General features: G+C 43.3%; 1 long non-coding RNA gene across 1 annotated transcript in view; it reads right to left on the bottom strand.

The window, feature by feature from the left end:
- Positions 1-1,953: 1,953 nt before the first annotated feature.
- The window catches only part of LOC134810659 (uncharacterized), a 39,174-nt gene continuing 18,638 nt past the window's right edge, over positions 1,954-22,489 (bottom strand). The window contains exon 2 of the long non-coding RNA XR_010159161.1: positions 1,954-10,715. This is a non-coding gene — a long non-coding RNA (uncharacterized LOC134810659). The remainder of the gene's footprint in view (positions 10,716-22,489) is intronic.

Genomic DNA, 22,489 nt, shown 5'->3' with positions numbered 1-22,489 from the left:
CATGCCATTCTCCTGCCTCAGCCTCCCGAGTAGCTGCTGGGACTACAGATGCCCGCCACCACGCCTGGCTAATTTTTTTTTTTTTTTTTTTTTTTTTATTAGAGACGGGGTTTCACCGTGTTAGCCAGGATGGTCTCGTTCTCCTGACCTTGTGATCCACCCGCCTTGGCCTCCCAAAGTGCTGGGATATAGGCTTGAGCCACCTCGCCCGGCCTCTTTGCAGTATATTTTTAAATCAGGTAGTGTGAGGCTTCTAGCTTTGTTCTTTTTGCTCAGTATTGCTCTGGCTATTTGGGGTCTTCTGTGGTTCCATATGAATTTCAGAGGTTTTTTTTTTTCCTGTTTCTGTGAAGAATATAACTGATAGGGATTATACTGAATCTCTAGATTGCTTCGGGTAGTATGGTCATTTTAACAGTATTAGTTATTCCAACCCACGAGCATAAGATGCCTTTCCATTTGTTTGTGTCCTTCTCAATTTATTTTATCAGTGTTTTGTGGTTTTCATTGTAGAGGTTTTTTTCGTTTTTTTTTTTTCCTCATCCTTGGTTAAGTTTATTCCTAGGTATTTTATTTTTGTAGCTACCGTAAATAGAATTTCTTCCTTGATTTCTATTTTAGCTAGTTTGTTACTGGTATATAGAAACATTACTGATTTTTGTATGTTGATTTTGTGTCCTGAAGCTTTACTGAATTATACATCCGTTTTTAAAAATGTTTTTTATTTTTTATTTTTTGAGAGTCTCACTCTGTTTTCCAGGCTGGAGTGCAGTGGTGCAATCCTGGCTCACTGCAACCTCCACCTCTCAGGTTCAAGCGATTCTCCTGCTTCAGCCTCCCAAGTAGCTGGGATTACAGGCACCTACCACCATGCCTGGCTAATTGTATTTTTGGTAGAGACAGGGTTTCACCATGTTGGCCAGGCTGGTCTCAAACCCCCAACCTCAGGTGATCCATCCACCTTGGCCTCCCAAAGTGCTGGGATTACAGGCATGAGCTACCATGCCCAGCCTAATTTATTTTAAGAGTTTTTTGGTAGAGTCTTTAGGTTTTTCTGTTTACAGGTATAAGATTATGTCATTTGCAAAGTGAGACAATTGGACTTCCTTTTGTCCATTTGGATGCCTTTTATTTCTTTATCTTGTCTGATCACTCTGGCTTGGATGTCCCATACTGTATTGAATAAGAGTGGTGAAAGTGGGCATCCTTCCCTTGTTCCAGTTCTTAGAGGAAAGGCTTTTCAATTTTTTCCCAGTGAGTAGGATGTTAGCTGTAGATTTGTCATATACGCCTTTTCTTAGGTTTAAGTGTTCCTTCTATGCGTAATTTGTTGAGAGTTTTCATCATGAAGGAATGGTAAGTTTTACTGAGTGATTTTTCTGCATCTGCTGAGATGATCAGATAGTTTTTGCCTCTCATCTTGTCGATGTGATGTATCACATGTATTGATTTGTGTATGTTGAGCCATCTTTGTATTCCTGGGATAAATCCCACTTGATCATGGTATATTATCTTTTACATTCATCATTAGATTTGGCTTGGTAGTATTATGCTGAGAATTTTACCATCTGTGTTCATTAGGAATATTGGTCTGTAGTTTTCTCCTTTTGTTGTGTCCTTGTCTTGATTGGATATCAGGGTAATGCTGGCCTTATACAATGAGTTAGGAAGAATTCCTTCCTCTTCAATTTTTGGGAATAGTTTGAGAAGAATTGGTGTTTGTTTTTCTTTATAAATTGGGTAGAAATCAGCATAAAAGCCTAGTCTAGGGATTTTCTCTTTTGGGAGACTTTTTGTTACTGATTCAAACCTGCTATTCATTTTGGGTCAGTTCACATTTTTCTGTTTCTTCCTAGTTCAATCTTGGTAGGCTGTGTATGCCTGGGAATTTATCCCTTTCCTCTAGGTTTTCCAATTTGTTAGCATATGATTGTTCATAATAGCCTCTAATGATTCTTTTTATTTCTTTGGTAACAGTTACAATGTCTCCTTTTTCATTTCTGATTGTATTTATTTGGGTCTACTTTCTTTTTTTTTTTTTTTTTTTTTTTTTTTTTTTTTTTTTTTTTTTTTTTTTGGTTAGCCTCACTAGTGGTTTATCAATTTTGTTTAACTTTTCAAAAAACCAACTTTTATCTTGTTGATTCTTTGCATTTTTTTTTTGTCTCTGTTGCATTTGGTTCTGCTATGTTATTTATTTTTTTTTCTTTCTACTAATTGTGTGTTTGATTTGTTCTTGCTTTTTGAGTTCCTTGAGGTGCATCATTAGGTTGTTTATTTGAGATCTTTCTACTTTTTTCGTGTAGGCATTTATTGCTATAAACTTTCCTCTTAGTATTGCTTTTGCTGTATCCCATAGGTTTTGCATGATGTATTTCCATTTTCTGTTTAAAAAAAATTTTTGATGTCCATCTTAATTTCTTCATTGACCCAATGATTATTCAATAGCATGTTTAATGTCCATGTATTTGTACAGTTTCCAAATTTCTTCTTCTTATTGTTTTCAAGTATTATTCCATTGTGGTCTGAGAAGACACTTGATATGATTTTAGTTTTTAAAATTTTATTGAGCCTTGTTCTGTGTCCTAACCTATGTTCTATCCTGGAGAATGTTCCATGTGTTGATGAGATGATTGTATATTCTGCTGCTGCTGGATGAAATATTCTGAAAATAACTGTTAGGTCCATTTGGTCTAAAGTGCAGCTGAAATCTAATGTTTCTTTGTTGATTTTATGTCTAGATGAACTGTCCAATGCTGAGAGTAGGATACTGAAGTTCTCAACTATCATTGTATTGGACTCTATCTCTCCATGTAGATTTAATAATATTTGCTATATGTCTCTGGATGCGCTTGTGTTGGTTGCATGCATATTTGGAATTGTTATACATTGTTGCTGAATTGATCCCTTTATTACCATATAATGACCTTCTTTGTCCTTTTTACAGTTTTTGACTTAAAGTCTGTTTTATCTGGTGTAAGTTTAGCTACTCCTGATTATTTTTGATTTCTGTTTGTGTGGTGTATCTTTTTCCATCCCTTCACTTTCAGTCTGTGTGTGTCTTTACAAGTGAAGTGAGTTTCTTGTAGATGTTGTTGGGTCATTTTTTATCCATTAAGCCTGTCTCTATCTTTTAGGTAGGTAATTTAACCCATATTCGAAGTTATTATTAATAGGTGAGGACTTATTCCTGTCATTTTGTTCATTGTTTTCTGGTTATTTTGTATATCCTTTTGATATGGTTTGGCTGTGTCCCCACTCAGATCTCATCTTGAATTCCCATGTGTTGTGGGAGGGACCCAGTGGGAAGTAGTTGAATCATGGAGGCAGGTATTTCCCATGCTATTCTTTTAATAGTGAATAAGTCTCATGAGATCTGATGGTTTTAAAAGGAGGAGTTTCCCTGCTCAAGCTCTCTCTTTGCCTGCTGCCATCCCTGTAAGATATGACTTGCCTCTCCTTGACTTCCGCAATGATTTTGAAGCCTCCCCAGCAATGTACAACTGTAAGCCCATTAAGCCTCTTTCTTTTGTAAATTTCCCAGTCTTGAATGTGTCTTTATCAGCTGTGTGAAAATGGACTAATACAGTAAATTAGTACCAGAAGTGGGGTGTTGCTAAAAGATACCTGAATATGTGGAAGTGACTTTGGAACTGGGAAACAGGCAGAGGTTGGAACAGTTTGGAGGGCTCAGAAGGAGACAGGAAAATGTGGGAAAATTTGGAAGAGATTTTCTAGAGACTTGCCCAAAATGCTGATTGTTATATGGACAATAAAGTCTAGGCTTAGGTTGTCTCAGATGGAAATGAGGAACTTGTTAGGAACTGGCACAATGGTGACTCCTGTTATGTTTTAGCAAAGAGACTGGTGGCTTTTTGCCCCTGCTGTAGAGATCTGTGGAATTTTGAACTTGAGAGAGACGATTTAGGGTATCTGATAGGGTATTTGAACTTGAGATTTAGGGTATCTGATAGAAGAAATTTCTAAGCAGCAAAGCATTCAAGAGATGACTTGGGTGCTGTTAAAGGCCTTCAGTTTTATAAGGGAAGCAGAGCATGAAAGTTTGGAAAATCTGCAGCCTGACAATGCAATAGAAAAGAAAATCCCATTTTTTCAAGAAAAATTCGATCTGGCTGCAGAAGTTTGTTTAAGTAACGAGGAGTCAAATGTGAATCCCCAAGACAATGGGGAAAATGTCTCCAGGGCATGTCACAGGTCTTCATGGCAGCCCCTCCCATCAAAGGTCCAGAGGCCTAGGAAGAAAAGATGGTTTTGTGGGCTGGACCCAGGGACCCCTGTTGTGAGCAGCCTAGGGTGCCTGAGTCCTAGCCACTCCAGCTGCAGCTAAAAGGCGCCAAGGCAGAACGTGGGCTGTGGCTTCAGAGGGTGCAAGCCCCAAGCCTTAGCAGCTTCCACATAGTGTTGAGCCTGTGGGTGCACAGAAGTCAAAAATTGAGGTTTGGGAACTGCTGCCTAGATTTCAGAAGTTGTATGGAAATGCCTAGATATCCAGGCAGGAGTTTGCTGCAGGGGCAGGGCACTCATGGAGAAACTCCACTAGGGCAGTGCAGAAGGGAAATGTGGGGTCGGAGCCCCCACATAGAGTCCCTACTGCAGCGCCACCTAGTGGAGCTTTGAGAAGAGGGCCACCATCCTCCAGACCCCAGAATGCTGGATTCAGTGACAGCTTGCACTGTGTGCCTGGAAAAGCTGCAGACACTCAATGCCAACCCGTGAAAGGAGCCAGTAGGGGGTCTAAACCATACAAAGCCACAGGAGTGGAGCTGTGGCCTTTTTTCTCCCAAGGCCATGGGAGCCCACCTCTTACATCAGCATGACCTGCATGTGAGACATGGAGTCAAAGGAGATCATTTTGGAGCTTTGAGATTTCACTGCCCCACTGGATTTTGGGCTTGCATGGGTCCTGTAGCCCCTTTGTTTTGGCAATTTTCTGCCATTTGGAATGACTGTATTTACCCAGTGCCTATACCCCCATTGTATCTAGGAAGTAACTAACTTGTTTTTGATTTTACATGCTCATAGGCAGAAGGGATTTGCCTTGTCTCAAATGAGACTTTGGACTGTGGACTTTTGAATTAATGCTGAACTTAGTTAAGACTTTGGGGGACTGTTGGGAAGGCATGATTGGTTTTGAAATGTGAGGATATGAGATTTGGGAAGGGCCAGGGGCAGAATGATATGGTTTGGTTGTGTCCCCACCCAAGTCTCATCTTGAATTCCCACATGTTGTGGGAGGGACCTGGTGGGAAGTAATTGAGTCATGGGGTCAGGTCTTTCCCATGCTGTTCTCATGATAGTGAATACGTCTCACAAGGTCTGATGGTTTTGAAAAGGGTAGTTTCTCTGCAGAAGCTCTATCTTTGATTGCTGCCATCCATGTGAGACATGACTTGCTTCTTGCCTTCCAACGTGATTCTTAGGCTTCCTCAGTTATGTGGAAGTGTAAGTCCATTAAACCTCTTTCTTTTGTAAATTGCCCAGTCTCAGTCAGGTATGTCTTTATCAGCAGTGTGAAAACAGACTAATACACCTTTGTTCCTTTTTTCTCTCATTATTTATGGTTGCAGTTTGGTGGTTTTCTTTAGTGGTGATGTTTGAATCCTTTGTTCTTTGTGTGTCTGAACTACCAGTGAGTTTTATACTTTCATGTATTTTCATGATGGTAGATATTGTTCTTTCACTTCCCAGTGTAGGACTCCCTTAAACATTTCTTGTAGGACCGCAACAAACAAGACACAAACAAACAGTCTTTTGCTTATCTGGGAAATACTTTTTTCTCTTTTATTATTACTATTTTTTTTTTAGCAATGGAGTCTCACTCTGTCACCCAGGCTGGAGTACAGTGACATGATCATAGCTCACTGCAGCCTTGAACTCCTGGGATCAAATGGTCCTACTGCCTCAGCCTTCTGAGTCTCTGGAATTGCAGATGTGAGCCACTATGCCAGTCTCCTTCATTTGTGAAGGATAGCTTTGCTGGGTATAGTATTTTTGGCTTACTTTTTTTATTTTTATTTTTTACTTGTAATATACATCCCCTTTTCTCCTAGCCTGTAAGGTTTCTGCTGAGAAATTCCCTGTTAGCCTGATGGAGATTCTCTTATAAGTGACTTGATACCTTTCTCTTCCTGTTTTTAGCATTTTCTCTTTGTCTTTTGACAATTTTACCATAATGTGCCTTGGAGAAGACCTTTTTGAGTTGTATTTACTTGGTAATCTTTGAGCTTCCTGCATTTGGAAGCATTCAGGAAGTTTTCAGTTACTATTTCATTAAATAGGTTTTCGATGCCTTTACCAATCGCATCTCCATCCAGAACTCCCAGAATTTCAGTTTTTGGTCACATATGTTTCCCATATGTCATGTAGCCTTGCTTCATTCTTTTTTCTTTCTTTTTGTCTGACTGGATTATTTTAAAAGACCAGTCTTCAGGTTCAGAAATTCTTTGTTTTGCTTGATCTAGTCTATTGTTAAAGCTGTCAATTATCTTTTGTATTTATTTCAATGATTTATTGTCTTCCAGGATTTGTGTTTGGCTCTTTGTTATGCTGTCTATCTCTGTTGAATTTGTGATTCAGATCATGAATTGTTTTCCTGTTTTCTTTTTTTGTTTTTTGTTTTTTGTTTTTTTGTATTCATTATCTGTGTTCTCTTGTATCTCCCTGAGTTTCTTTAATAACATTATTCTGAAATTTTTTCAGGCATTTCATAGATTTTCTTTTCATTGGATCTGTTGCTGGAGAATTATTGTGCTTCTTTGGAGATGTTATGTTTCCTTTTTCATATTTCTTGCATCCTTATGTGACTATCTGTGCCTCTGACATAACAGTCATTTCTTCCAATTTTATGGATTGGCTTTTATATGGGAAAGACCTTTTCTTATAGCTGTATCTACAGTGTTCATTGGATATCACACTTTGGCTTTGATTCTGGGTGGGTACAGTGGTATAGTCTGCATATGATTCCTTCAGCTGTAATTGGCATGAGTGGTGCCTGTGAGTCATTCAGTGGCTTAGACTGCAGTGTTTTTTTGTTTTTTTTTTGTTTTTTTTTTTTTGTGGTTGTTGAGATGGAGTCTAACTCTCTCACCAGGCTGGAGTGCAGTGGCACAATCTCAGCTCACCGCAACCTCTGCCTCCCATGTTCAAGCAATTCTCCTGCCTCAGCCTCCTGAGTAGCCTGGACTATAGGCACGTGCAACCATGACCAGCTAATTTTTGTATTTTTAGTAGAGACGGGGTTTCACCATGTTGGCCAAGCTGCTCTCGAACTCCTGACCTCGTGATCTACCCGCCTCGGCCTCTCAAAGTGCTGGTATTACAGGCGTGAGCCACCACACTTGGCCAGACGGCAGTTGTTATTGGAGGCTGTGGTGAGGCTTTGCTGAGGATGGGGATGCCAGGAAGTCTTGTCCTTCAGCATCAGTGGTAGTGGCGGTGGACCAGGTGTGTCAATACTAGGGACCATGGGCAGCGTTTGTGGGCACTGATGATAGCCTGTCTGTGTGAGCCAATCCCTGGGCCTGCAGGTGGCTTCTTTTGTTGCTGGCAGTGGCAGCACTGGGCCAGGTGGGCAGGTGCACCACTGGGCTCCTGGGTGGTGTGTGTGGCAGGCTGATCTCTAGTTCTCCAGGTGACCTATGCAGGTTCTGGTGGTGGGTAGGCAGGTGTTTCCTCAGGCCTCTCAGTAGTAAGTGTGAGCACCAGCTGTGGAGGCAGGGGAGTCAATCTCCAGGCCCCCGGATGGTACATTCAGGCACCAGCATATTCCTATGCATTTCTAGATAAAAGTATTTTTCAGAAAACCTGAGCGTATGTCCTATTAATACAACTTACCCTCATCAGCTCTGCATGAGAAGAAGGGGGAATTCCCTCAGTAGAACAGTCAGAATGGAATTACAGACTTGTTTTGAGCCAGTCACTGGTGAGGGCGGGTAGGATAAAATGATAAGCTCAGAATCTAAACCTTAGATAGGGAATGGCAAACTTTCTCCATAAAGAGGCAAACGGTAATATTTTAGGCTTTTGGTCTAAATAACCTCTGTTGTAGTGACGCAGTGGTGCCATCGTAGCCTAAAAGCGTATGTAGACAATGGATAAATCAACGGACCTGGTTTTATTCCAGTAAAAGTTAATTTATACAGTCAGAGGGCCAGATTTGGCCCTTGGTCTATAGTTGTTTAGAGCAGTCAAAATTTATTCCCTGGGGCTGGGCCAACTTTTTCTTAAAAATAAAAAAGAAAGAAAGAAACCCACTGTCAGAATAAAATAAAGTTTCTATTTAAAAAGAAGAAGAGGCTGGGTGTGGTGGCTCATGCCTATAATTCTAGCACTTTGGAAGGGTGAGGCAGGAGGACTGCTTGAGGCCAGGAGTTTGAAACCAACTTGGGCAATATAGTGAGACCCTCTCTCTGCAAAGAATAAAAAAATTAGCCAGGCATGGTGGCACATGTCTGTAGTCTTAGCTACATAGGAGGCTGAAGGGGAAGATCACTTGAGCCCAGGATTTTGAGGCTACAGTGAGCTCTGACTGTACCATTTGTACTCTTGCCTAGGCAAAGAGGGAGAACCCAAAAACAAACAAACAAACAAAAGGTTGGTTGGGGCAGGTTGGAGAAGAAAGTATTTCTGAATTTCTGGGTAGGTTACTGGTAGTGTCAGGCCAAACTAGCTCTACAGTCATATTCATTATAAATAAAGGCAACTAGAAGATCTCCATCTAGCTATTAAAATTGGTTAAAATCTACAGAGATAAAGGACAGTGACCCTTGTGTCAGTTAGTTGTTGTCACAAAATGCTGCATAACAAGTCACTCCAAATCTCAGTGGCTTAATACAACAATCGTTTATTTTCATGGATCTATGGGTCAGCTGAGGATTGGTCAATCTAGCATGAGCATGTCTGGGAAGCTCGACTTTGCTCTTGGTGTCTCTTATCTTCTGCTGGAAGCAGCAGTCTGGCCTGGGCTTGTTGTCATGGTGATAGCAGGAGTGAGTGAGCACAAATGAATGCACACTTTCCAAGTTGTTGGTCATACAGATTAATATTCCAGTGGCCAAAGCTAGACACATTACAAAACCCAACATTAGGGACTGGAGAAATATACTCCGATTCTTCAGTGGGAGGAACTGCAGAGACAAATGGCAGAGTCTTGGATACAGGGAGGACATGGATCCATTAATGTACCTTAATCAATTGCAACCCTCTAACCACCAATACAATTAAATAAGTATTTGTTGAATGCACTTGTGCCTGAATGCTTCTGGTTGCAGCCCAGGCAATGGGGGCCTGACTGGGGAGGGACCATAGCAGGAACTCGATATCATGCAGGTCTGCATGTAATTGTGCATGGCCGACTCCACATTGGTCATAGCTGACTTGCTTTATCCTGCGTCCCCAAGGGGCAACGATTGGCTGATTATATTTCTGAACAATTTTGACAAAGTTGTTTTCAGGAGCCCAGGAAGCAAATCAGTTGTAGATTTGAATTTTTCAGGGGATCAGAATTGTTGAATATATATATAGTCTTTTACATGCTGATAATTATTTCCACATCACAGAGAAGGCTGGCTATTAGGAGGCTGCTGTTCAATTCCTTTGCCCCGTGAACTCATGAGCTGTGGCTATGTGGGGGGCACTCAGTTGTTAGAGCTGTTTCCCTTCATAACAACATCAGCCAACATTCTAAATAAATGCAGGAAATTAAATAGTCTTCCCCAGACAGGTACTTTACCCTTCTAAAGTGAATTACACATTCTAAAATAAAACACAGTCACATTAAAAAAACAAAAGGTCTTTGTGTTAGGTTGGTCTGGCTTCAGTAAAGATAATATTTGCCTCCAGAGTAGAAGATCCATGAAATCCACGGTATTGCATATGGCAGCCCCACATCTTCTTTCCTTTTCTTTTTTTGTTTTTAACTGAAAGGGTTGTCAATTTTATTTTCACATTTCCCAATACAAATGAAAACTGCATCTTTTTTGGTCCCACTTCTCCCCTCCAAAACTATTCTCTTTGATAGGGCAAGGGGGCAAGTCTTCCTTACGCTGTTAAGAAAACCCGACATCACAGCAGCATGATCTCCTGGTGAAGGGAACAGGTAAATATAAAATTCATATAGTCCAGGCGCAGTGGCTCACACCTTTAATCCCAGCACTTTCAGAGGCTGAGGCGAGCGGGTCACGAGGTCAGGAGATTGAGACCATCCTGGCCAACATGGTGAAACCTCGTTTCTACTAAAATAAAAAAAATTAGCCGGGCATGGTGAACACGCCTGTAGTCCCACACTACTCAGGAGGCTGAGGCAGGGGAATCGCTTGAACCCGGGAGGTGGAGGTTTCAGTGAGCTGAGATCATGCCACTGCCCTCCAGCTTGGGCGACAGAGGAAGACTCTGTCTCAAAAACAAAACAAAACATTACAAACAAAAAAACACAACAATAACAACAACAAAACAACACTGATGCAATGAGGCCTCCCCTCTATCCTTATCTGTCTGGTCGAGTCATTCTGGGCTGACTGGGCACCATCATGAGACGGGCAGGAGGTCTTATCATTGGGCACCCAGGCATCACAGGCATGTGGCCTCCCATGGGCGGCCTCATTCCAGGAGCAGGTCCCACTGGCATCATCCCAGGAGCAGGAAGGCCCATCATTGGCATCATGGGCGGGCCCCCCATATGGGCTGCTGCCATCATTCTGAAATGTGCGAGAAGTGTCAAATACACATTAGATTGTGAGGACTTAATATAAAATGAAAGCAAAGTATTTTGTTATTGTTAAAAAATTTTATACATGTAGACCTGGTATTTTGGATAGATTTGTTTACATCTGTGATATTATTCCAATTACCTTCACTTCTTTTGTTTTACTTTTTAAAATGTGGTTGTTACAAAATGCAAATGTAAATATGTGGCTTGCATCATATTTCATCACATTTAGTGTGGACCCTGAGGATCTAGGGGAGTTATGAGCCTTAAGTTGAGGGTGACCCAGGTCAACGTGAATTGCTCTGAAAGAGAAGCAAAGGGCTTAAAGAGAACGTATAAATGGAGAGAGGGAGCTCAGTCTCACAGGGTGAGGAAAGGCTTTCTTTCTTACACAGTCTGGCACTTCTTCAAAAGCTTAAACACAGAGTTCTATGACCCAGCACTTCCACTCCAGTTTATGAAAGAAATGAACATATATGTCCGTCCAGAAACTTGTACACAAATGCTCATAGCAGCATTATTCATAATAGCGCCAAAGTGAAAACAACACAAATGCTTGTCTACTGATGAGTGGAGAAATAGAACATGGTTTGACTATGCAATGGAATATTATTCAGTCATCAAAAGGAATGAAGTACTAACACGGGCTACAACACGGATGAACTATGAGAATATTAAGCTAAGTGGAAGAAACCAGTCACAAAAGGTCACATATTCTAAGATGTCATTTATATGAAATGTCCAGAACACGCAAATCTATGAAGATAGAAACCCTGACTCTACTAAAAATACAAAATTAGATGGGCATGGTGGCACATCTCTGTAATCCCGGCTACTCGGGAGGCAGGAGAATTGCTTGAACCCGGGAGGCGGAGGTTGCAGTGAGCCGAGATTGTGCCACTGCACTCCAGCCTGTGACAGATACTCTATCTCAAAAAAAGTAGATTGTCAGGGCTTAGTGGGAGGAGGAAATGGCAGGTACCTGCTCATGGATACAGGGTTTCCTTTTGGGGTGATGAAAATGTTTTAAAATTGATCATAATGGTGGTTGCCGAGCTCTGTGAATGCACTGAAACCACTGATTTGTTCACTTTAAATGGGCAAATGATACGGTACCTGAATTATATTTTAATAGTTATATTAAAAAAGTAAAATCTTCCTTGAAGTGATGACACTTAAGGAAAGGCCTAGGGGGTGGGATGAGTTCACTATGTAGAGAAATGAGGAACAGCATTTCAGGGTGAGAAACAGCATAGTGAAGTCCCTGAGGTTGATAGGCATAGAGCAGATTTAAGGGACTTTTTTTGTTGAGACGGACTTTCACTCTTGACGCCCAGGCTTGGGTGGAGTGGTGCGATCTTGGCTCACGGCAACCTCTGCCTCCCGAGTCCAAGCGACTTTCCTGCCTCAGTCTCCCGAGTAGCTGAGATTACAGGTGCCATCCACCACACCTGTCTAATTTTGGGATATTTAGTAGAGATGGGGTTCCACCATGTTGACCAGGCTGGTCTCGAACTCCTGATCTCAGGTGATCCAGCCGCCTCAGCTTCCCAAAGTGCTGAGATTACAGGTGTGAGCCACTGCGCTCAGCCAGATTTAAGGGACTTTCAAGAAGTTTGTGTGGCTGAGGCCTGCAGGCCAAGCGAGAGAATCAGGAAATGAGGCTGGAGAAAGAGAGGGGCTAGGTCATGGAGGGTCTCACATTACTGTGTGGAAACTTCACACGAGTGGTCCCACCTTGGGCATCCCACCTAACTACTCTGTGTCCCAGCTTCCCCACTGGTGAAATAAAGGACTGATGTAGGGATGGAATGAGATAGGGTGGGCTCAGTAAAGGTGACCTTTTATTCATTTTTTTTTTCTTTTTTTTGAGATGGAGTCTCACTCTGTCGCCCAGGCCGGAGTGCAGTGGCGCGATCTCGGCTCACTGCAAGCTCCACCTCCCGCGTTCACGCCATTCTCCTGCCTCAGTCTCCCAAGTAGCTGCGACTACAGGCGCCCGCCACCACGCTCAGCTAAAATTTTTGTATTTTTAGTAGAGGCGGGGTTTCACCGTGTTAGGGAGAATGGTCTGGATCTCCTAACGTAATGATCCGACCGGAGTGCAGATTGTCACAGGACCAGGGGAAGACAGAGGCCAGTGAGGAGGCATTTGCAGTCAAACAGTTGGAGGTGATGGTGGCTTGGTTTATGGTGGTGTCAGGAGAGTGGCTGAGCAGTGAACGGATCTGAAAAGATATAGGAGGTAAAACCCACGTGACTTGGTCACTGAATGTGGGTTGGGTTGGCTGGAGGGAAGGTAAGAAAGAATGAGAAGAAAAACATACTCAAGTGGGCCCTCCAGCCTAAGGTTACTTGAGGTCCCTTTGTGAAGAGGAATGTTTGTGTTTATGATGAAGATGTCTAGACTTTCAAAGGCCATTTGCAGTATTTTTTTTTAACAGCCAACAACTCCTCCTTCCCTATGCCCTAAACATATGAATTTTTTTTTTTGCCCTAACTTATCACAGAGGGATGGATGTTTATTTGCTTTAATGAAAAATGCAGAATGCCAATAAGAAAGCATATTAAATTAATCTGGATTGCTGGGAGTGAGTTAAATCTGTTTAGATGTGCACCAGTGTTACTATACTAGTTTGGTCTAAACCCATTTCTGGCCTGCGGCTGCAGGAGGTTGACTCCCAGCTTGCTTTCATTTGAAAGATCCCAGCAACAAGTACACTTGGCATTTCCAGCCAAACCCACTTTGTGCAGCGAAGGAAAAGTTGAGGAGTGCCTCTGTTGTTTTCCCCCAAATCATTTGGCAGAAATGTGGCTGGGAGCTTCATTGCTGATTTTTTCAGTTTTAATATTGCTGTGGAAAGCCTGTACCAACACTCAGCCATGCTATTCATCCACAGCTCCAGTCTGGGCTGTGATTTGTTTTTCGTTTGAGTGACACAACCTTTTTTTCCATTAAGACTCAATGCAAATAGACACTCATGCACCATCACCATAACTCCCCCTGATTGGCGGAGGGAAGTCAGTGGAATGATTCTAGTTTGGTGTTCATATTGGAGGGTTTTATTTATCTATGTTGAGACGGAATCTCTCCTTGTCGCCAGGCTGGAGTGCAGTGGCGCGATCTCGGCTCACTGCAACCTCTGACTCCCTGGTTCAAGCGATTCTCCTGCCTCAGCCTCCCTAGTAGCTGGGCTTTCAGGCAAGTGCCACCATGCCCGGCTAATTTTTTGTATTTTTAGTAGACACGGGGTTTCACCATGTTGGCCAGGATGGTCTTGATCTCCTGACCACGTGATCCGTCCGCCTCAGCTTCCCAAAGTGCTAGGATTACACGCGTGAGCCACTGCGCCTGGCCTGGAGTTGCTTTTAAAAGCATATTTCTCTCAAATTAACTCCGGGGTGTCCCACTGTGACTTGGGAAAAGGTTGGATTTTCTGGAGGTGGAAAGTCAAACTTCAAATACAATTTGGAGGCTGCCACTGTGGCTCATGCCTGTAATCCCAGTACTATGGGAGGCTGAGGTGGGTGGATCATTTAAGGCCAGAAGTTCGAGACCAACCTGGGCAACATGACGAGACCTCGTTTCTACTAAAAATACAAAAATTAGCCAGGCGTGGTGATACATGCCTGTAATCCCAGCTACTTAAGAGGCTGAGGCAGGTGTTATTGCTTGAACCTGGGAGGCAGAGTTGTCCTGTGTCCAAACCCCATGAGGCATATCAGCTGGCTGAAGATAAAATCGGTCACGCAGTGTTTGGATTGGGGTTGCTGTTATCATACCTCATCCCCACCCCTGCCAGGCATCCACAAATAATCATCTTCAATGAGACGTCCCTCCTGCCCCTGGCTGCCTTATTTCATCTGCACCCAATCATATCCATTGCTTGTCAGGGGGTCTCAACCTTGGCTGCATCTTGGAATCTCCTGGGGAGAAGAGACAATACCAAGGCTCTCTCTCACTTAGCATGATGTTTCCAAGGTCCATCCACATGTAGTAGGCACCAATATTTCCATTGTATAGATACAGCACATATTGTTTGTTCATTCGTCAACCAAATGGCCATCTTGGTTGTTGCTACCTTTTGGTTATTATATATATTGCATGATTCCATTTATGTGAAAGGCCCAGAATAGGCAAATCTATAGAGGCAGAAAGCAGGTAAGTGGTTGCCAGGAGCTGGGGGAAAGGGGAGGGGATGGAGAGTGCTTGATGGATACAGGGTTATTTTTTGGGGGGGCGGGGGTGTTAATGAAAATGTTTTGGAACTAGACAGAGATGATGATTGCTTAATATTGTGAATGTATTTAATGATACTGAAGTGTATGGTTTCATACAGGGACTTTATGTTATGTGAATTTTGCCTCATTAAAAAAATACTGCTACGAGCAATGGCTCGTGCCTGTAATCCCAGCACTGTGTGAGGCCAAGGCGGGCAGATCACCTGAGGCTGGGAGTTCGAGACCTGCCTGGGCAGCATGGTGAAACCCTATCTCTATTAAAAATACAAAAATTAGCCAGGCGTGGGGGTGCACACCTGTGATCCCAGCTACTTGGGAGGCTGAGGTAGGAAAATGGGTTGAACCCGGGAGGCAGAGGTAGCAGTGAGCTGAGATCGCACCACTGCACTTCAGCCTGGGTGACAGAACAAGATTCCGTCTCAAACACACACACACACACACACACACACACACACACACACACACACACACACACACACACAAAAATACTGATGCCCATGTTTCATCCCCAAGAGATTCTGTAATAATTGATCTGGGCTGCAGAGCCCGGGCACTGGGGTTTTAAAATCTCCCCAGGTGATTCTGATGTGCAGCTGTCATTGAGAATCTCCTTCTGGAATGAACTTGTTCATGTTTTACTTGTGTTGTTTTCTAGCCTGCCAATGTCTTTCTGTTTCCCTTCACATCTTTGGGTTGTAATTTTTACAATGCAGTCTTAACAACCAGCTGTCTCAAAATGCACTGGGATCCCTCGTAACCAGGTAGCTCCCCATCTCTAACTCTGACCTGCCAAGACAGAATCATGTGCGTGGGGCCCAGGACTGTACATATTGAAACAGACAATGACCTGGGAACTACTTCTGAACACCCCTAGGTTTCCCCTGTGTTTGCCCTTTCCTTTCACATTTGGACCCCTTTGTGTGCTGACAACTGGGCTGTTTCACATGGACATAACATAAAAAAGACAGGCCAGGTGCATTGGCTCATGCCTGTAATCCCAGCACTTTGATAGGCCGAGGTAGGCGAATCGCTTGAGGCCAGGAGTTCAAGATCTGCCTGGCCAACATGAGTAAACCCCGTCTCTACCAAAAATATGAAATTAGCTGGGTGCGGTGATGCACAACTTTGATCCCACCTACTCAGGAGGCTGAGGCTGGAGAATCCCTTGAGCCCAGGAGGCAGAGACTGCAGTGAGCCGAGATCGCACCACTACACTCCAGCCTGGGTGAGAGTGAGACTCTTAAAAAAAAAAAAAAAGAGAGACAGAGATGATCCTTCCTTTATGGAGCTCTCAGTAAAACAAGAAAGCTCACGATGTCCTGGCATTTGTCAGAAATACATTTGGTATATGTAGCTGGGGTCACATGCTTGACATGCCTATTGAAAGCTTCTGGGTAGGAAGAGAACAATCATCACAGCATCACAGCCTGGCATAACTGTCTCCCAGGACAGGTCTCCCTGGGGAGACTGAGACCACAACTCTGAAATCAGAGCTTAAATCCAGGTCCTACATTTCACTCAGTAATGTACATGATGTAGGACAGTTTTTATATTAGTTATCTATTGCTGTGCAACAATATTACTGCAAATTTTGTGGCTTGAGACAGCACACAGTTATCACTACGTGGTTTCTGTGGGTCAGGAATCCAGGCGTGACTCAGCTGGGTTCAGTGCAAGGCTGCAACCATAATGTCAGCCAGGGCTCAGTTCTCATCTGGAGGCTTGACTGGTGATTGATCTGCTTCCCGTCTCATCTGGTTGTTGGCAGCATTCAGTTCCTTGCAGGCTGCTGGAATCAGGGCCCCAGGTTCTTGCTGTCCTCAGCTTCTTGCCACATGGGCCTCTCCATCTGGCCACTCATGACATGGCAGCTCACATCTTCAAAGCCAGCAAGATAACCTCCTAGCAAGACAACTTAACATCCTATCTAACATAATCACTACATCCCATCACCTCTGCCATATTCTCTTGGTTATAAGAAAGTCATAGGTCCCTTTGTCAGACGAGTTGATTGCAAAAATTTTCTCCCATTCTGTAGGTTACCTGTTCACTCTGCTGGTAGTTTCTTTTGCCGTGCAGAAGCTCTTGAGTTTAATTAGGTCCCATTTGTCAATTTTGGCTTTTGTTGCCATTGCTTTTGGTGTTTTAGACATGAAGTCCTTGCCCATGCCTATGTCCTGAATGGTATTGCCTAGGTTTTCTTCTAGGGTTTTTATGGTTTTAGGTCTAACATTTAAGTCTTTAATCCATCTTGAATTGATTTTTGTATAAGGTGTAAGGAAGAGATCCAGTTTCAGCTTTCTACATATGGCTAGCCAGTTTTTCCAGCACCATTTATTAAATAGGGAATCCTTTCCCCATTTCTTGCTTTTGCCAGGTTTGTCAAAGATCAGATAGTTGTAGATAATGCGGCATTATTTCTGAGGCCTCTGTTCTGTTCCATTGGTCTATATCTCTGTTTTGGTACCAGTACCATGCTGTTTTGGTTACTGTACCTTGTAGTATAGTTTGAAGTCAGGTAGCCTGATTCCTCCAGCTTTGTTCTTTGGCTTAGGATTGACTTGGTAATGCCAGCTCTTTTTTGGTTCCATATGAACTTTAAAGTAGTTTTTTTCCAATTCTGTGAAGAAAGTCATTGGTAGCTTGATGGGGATGGCATTGAAACTATAAATTACCTTGGGCAGTATGGCCATTTTCACGATATTGATTCTTCCTACCCATGAGCATGGAATGTTCTTCCATTTGTTTGTATCCTCTTTTATTTCGTTGAGCAGTGGTTTATAGTTCTCCTTGAAGAGGTCCTTCACATCCCTTGTAGGATGGATTCCTAGGTATTTTATTCTCTTTGAAGCAATTGTGAATGGGAGTTCACTCATGATTTGGCTCTCTGTTTGTTATTGGTGTATACGAATGCTTGTGATGTTTGCACATTGATTTTTATACTGAGACTTTGCAGAATTTTGCTATTTTAGTAGAGATGGGGTTTGCTTTAGTAGAGATGGGGTTTGCTGAATGCAGCCCCCAGTCACGTACTCCCTTCTTGGTCAATCGATCACGACCCTCTCACGTGGACCCCCTTAGGGTTGTGAGCCCTTAAAAGGGACAGGAATTGCTCACTTGGGGAGCTGGGTTGTTAGAGACGTGTGCCACCACTCCCAGCTAATTTTTGCATTTTGATTAGAGACGGGGTTTCCCCATGTTGGTTGGCCAGGATAGTCTCGATCTCTTGACCTCGTGATCCGCCCACCTCGGCCTCCCATAGTGTTGGGATTACAGGTGTGAGCCACTCCACCCAGCCCAGAGAAGGCTTTTCATACTTGCTTGTCAGCCTCCTGCATCCTACTCCAGCACCTGGTGCTCACAACCTGTGGGCTGCTCTCATCCGTGATCATCTCTCCCCAGGCCTGCTGTTCCTCGAGAAAGGAAGTTGTAATGGGCAGAGTTCTAGGACAGCCCCCAAGAGAACCACTCCCTTATATCTGCTCCCTGTATCATCTCTTCTTGAGTGTGTGCAGAGCTTGTGATTTGGCCAAGGGGAAGGAATTTTGCAAATGTGATTATGGTCACACTTGCTTTGTTAAGCACATTTGCTCAGCTGACTTTGAGTTCATCCAAAGCAGGATGATCTTAGGTGGGCCAGACCTAATCAGGTGAGTCTTTTAAAGGTGAAGTTTCAGAGATTCAACCCTTAGCCACCAAGGAGACATAAATGGCCATGCTGTGAACTGTCTTTGGAGGTGGCAGCTCTAGGATCTGAGGGCCTTCGTTCAACAATTGCAAGAAATTGAATTCAGTCCACAAACTGAATAAGCTTGGAAGAGGACACTGAGCATCTGATGAGACCCCAGCTGACACTCTGTTTGCAGTATTGTGACCCTGAATAGAAGACCCAGTTAAACCCTGCCCAGACCCTTGGCTCATGGAAACAGATAATAACTGGGTGGTGTTTTAAGCTGCTCAGTTTGCACTGGTAAATCCACCAACAGGAAAGTAATATAGAAGTTAAATGGGCCAGGCATGGTGGCTCATGCCTGTAATCCCAACACTTTGGGAGGCTAAGGTGGGTGGATCACAAGGTCAGGAGGTCGAGACCATCCTGGCCAACATGGTAAAACCACGTCTCTACTAAAAATACAAAAATTAGCCAGGCGTGGTGGCGTGCACCTGTAGTCCCAGCTACACAGGAGACTGAGGCAAGGGAATCACTTGAACCCAGGAGGTGGAGGTTGCAGTGACCCGGGACCATGCCACTGCACTCCAACCTGGGCAACAGAGAGAGACTCAATCTCAAAAAAAAAAAAAAAAAAAAATTAAATGAATACTTTTGACCACTGATGGAAGTTGCTTTCATTCCCTCTTACTTAATCATCTTTATCTTAGCCCTGAAAGAGGGATGCTTTAACCCCATTTGTAACAAGTGAGGCTGAGGCTCAGGAAAGTGATAGAATTTAGCAAAGTCCACCTTGCTACCTGGTGGCCCCAGCTAGAACTCTGCCCCAGGTCCATATACCTAAAGTCATTACAGCGTCCACTAAAATTTTGCCCCTCTCTCGATGCCTTCCTCTTTAGAAGCCTGTTCCTTCAGGGATAGATCCCAACTCAGTGTTACAAGATACTGAACTCCGATTTTCACAAAATATAATAACTGCCCCCCAAAATTAATAATAGTATTTTTGAGCTGGGCACGGCGGTTCATACCTGTAATCCCAGCACTTTGGGAGGCTGAGGTGTGCGGATCATGAGGTCAAGAGATCGAGAGCATCCTGGACAACATGGTGAAACCCCGTCTCTACTAAAAATACAAAAATTAACTGGGAGTGGTAGCAGGCATCTGTAATCCCAGCTACTAGGGAGGCTGAGGCAGGAGAATCGCTTGAACCCAGCAGGCAGAGGTTACAGTGAGCCGAGATTGCACCACTGCACTCCAGCCTGGCAACAGAGCAAGACTCCGTCTCAAAAAAGTATGTTTGAGTCCTTATGTGTCAACCACTGGGCTATCCCAACACCAATAGCTATTATGATTATGATTAGTTTTTCCATTTTATTGATGAGGAAACCAACACATAGAAAGGTAAAGGAACTTGCCAAAAGTGACGGTCACACAGCCAAAGAGCTGTAGAAGCAGCACAGGAATCCCAGCAAACTCACAGCCAAGCTCTGCTTTTCACCTTCACATCATACAGTCCTCAGACTAAAACCCTAACTCTGAACTTCCAAATCAAAAATCATACTCAAGGCCAGGCGCGGCGGCTCACGCCTGTCATCTCAGCACTTTGGGAGGCCGAGGCAGGTGGATCACCTGAGGTCAGGAGTTCCAGACCAGCCAGGCCAACATGGTGAAACCCCATCTCTACTAAAAATACAAAACTTACCCAGGCGTGGTGGTGGGTGTCTGTAATCCCAGCATTTTGGGAGGCTGACGCATGAAAATCACTTGAACCCAGGAGGCAGAAGTTGCAGCGATCCATGATCATGCCACTGCACTCCAGCCTGGACAAGAGAGTGAGACTCTGTCTCAAAAAAAAAAAAAAAAGAAAAAAAAATTGTGCTTAATAATAGCTTGGAAGTGCACATATCTTCTGTGAAGTTTGATGGACTACAATTAGCTTCAAAACACAAATAAGTAACTGTGTTTAAATGAGGCCTTCTGTGTAATATCTAGGGAAAATCAATGTGGCTATTCATATTTTGTTTCCCCTTCCAGGCACAGAGAAGTTGCCCATGACTCTGTGATCCATTTTGTCCAATGAACCATGAGCAGCAGCAACTTGAGTCACCTCCAGCTGGAAGTGTTAAGAGGCTCTATGATCCACCACATTCCCTTTCCCCTGAAGTGGTGATCAAGGACACATGCAGAGATGGGGCTTTTGTCAGCCTGGATCCCTGAGTGAACACAATGAACAGACCACCCCACAATGCCCTAACACAGCCCAGACATGCAAAGTGACCAAGAATAAGCCTCACTGTGGCCAGGCATGGTGGCTCATGCCTGTCATCCCAGCACTTTGGCAGGCTAAGGCGGGCGGATCATTTGAGGTCAGGAGTTCAAGACCAACCTGGCTAACATGGTGAAATCCTGTCTCTACTAAGTACAAAAATTAGCCAGACAGTGGTGGCATGGGCCTGTAATCCCAGCTACTCAGGAGGCAGGAGAATCACTTGAGTTTGGAAGGCAGAGGTTGCAGTGAGCTGAGATTGCACCACTGCACTCTAGTCTGGGTGACAGAGTGAGACCCTGTCTCAGAAACAAACAAACAAATACCTCACTGCATGAGGCCACTGAGATTTGGGGATTGCTGTTACTGCACCAGAACCCAAATCATCCTGACCGCTAGGGTGTCCTAACTAGGGTTTCTTACCAAAAGCAAAGGCATTTTTAAAGTTCATGACATTTAAACAAAAGAGCAAATACCAATATCTACCACTTTGTCAGGCTAAAAAACCCAAACAAAGCCAACAGCCAGAAGTTAAAATAAACAGATCATTAGGTTGAAAATAGAACTGTCAAAACAGGAACAATTGAATTCATTTAGTGATTGCAAAGAACATCAGGCAAGACACAGGTATGGTCATCATAACATTTATCACATGCTTAATTGCACATGTTTGACTAAGAAAAACACAAAGTATTTAAGCTCATCTGTAGTTCAAAGTGCCTATCCGTGAATTTATCTATTCATCCTGATTTATTTATTGAGCAACTCTTTTGTGCCAGTCACTGTGCTGTGTTGTGGGAAGTCAGGGACCCCAAACGGAGGGACCAGCTGAAGCCATGACAGAAGAACGTGGATTATGAAGATTTTATGGACATTTATTAGTTTCCCAAATTAATACTTTTGTAATTTCTTATGCCTGTCTTTACTGCAATCTCTAAACATAAGTTGTAAAGATTTCATGGACACTTATCACCTCCCCAATCAATACCCTTGTGATTTCCTATGCCTGTCATTACTTTAATCTCTTAATCCTGTCAGTCGAGAAGGATGTATATCGTCTCAGGACCTGTAATAATTGCGTTAAGTACATAAATTGTACAGCATGTGTGTTTCAGCAATATGAAATGTGGGCACCCTGAAAAAAGAACAGGATAACAGCAATTGTTCAGGGAATTAGAGAGATAACCTTAAACTCTGACCGCCGGTGAGCCAGGCAGAACAGAACCATATTTCTCTTCTTTCAAAAGCAAATGGGAGAAATATCGCTGAATTCCATTTCTCAGCATGGAACGTCCCTGAGAAAGAGAATGCGCACCTAGGGGTAGGTCTCTGAACTGGCCCCCCGGGGCGTACCTGTCTCTGATGGTCGAGATTGCAGAGGTGAAATAAACTCGTCTCCCATAGCGCTCCCAGGCTTATTAGGAAGAGAAAATTCCCGCCTAATAATCTTTGGTCAGACGGGTTGATCTCAAAACCCTGTCTCCTGATAAGATGTTATCAATGACAATGGTGCCAAAACTTCATTAGCAATTTTAATTTCACTTGGGTCCTCTGGTCCTGTGATCTCGCCCTGTCTCCACTTGCC

This window comes from Pan troglodytes, chromosome 7, assembly GCF_028858775.2.
Source record: "Pan troglodytes isolate AG18354 chromosome 7, NHGRI_mPanTro3-v2.0_pri, whole genome shotgun sequence".
In the NCBI taxonomy this organism is placed as follows: domain Eukaryota; kingdom Metazoa; phylum Chordata; class Mammalia; order Primates; family Hominidae; genus Pan; species Pan troglodytes.
Note: the sequence above shows the minus strand (reverse complement) of the source record. Positions and strands in the feature narration are given on the sequence as shown.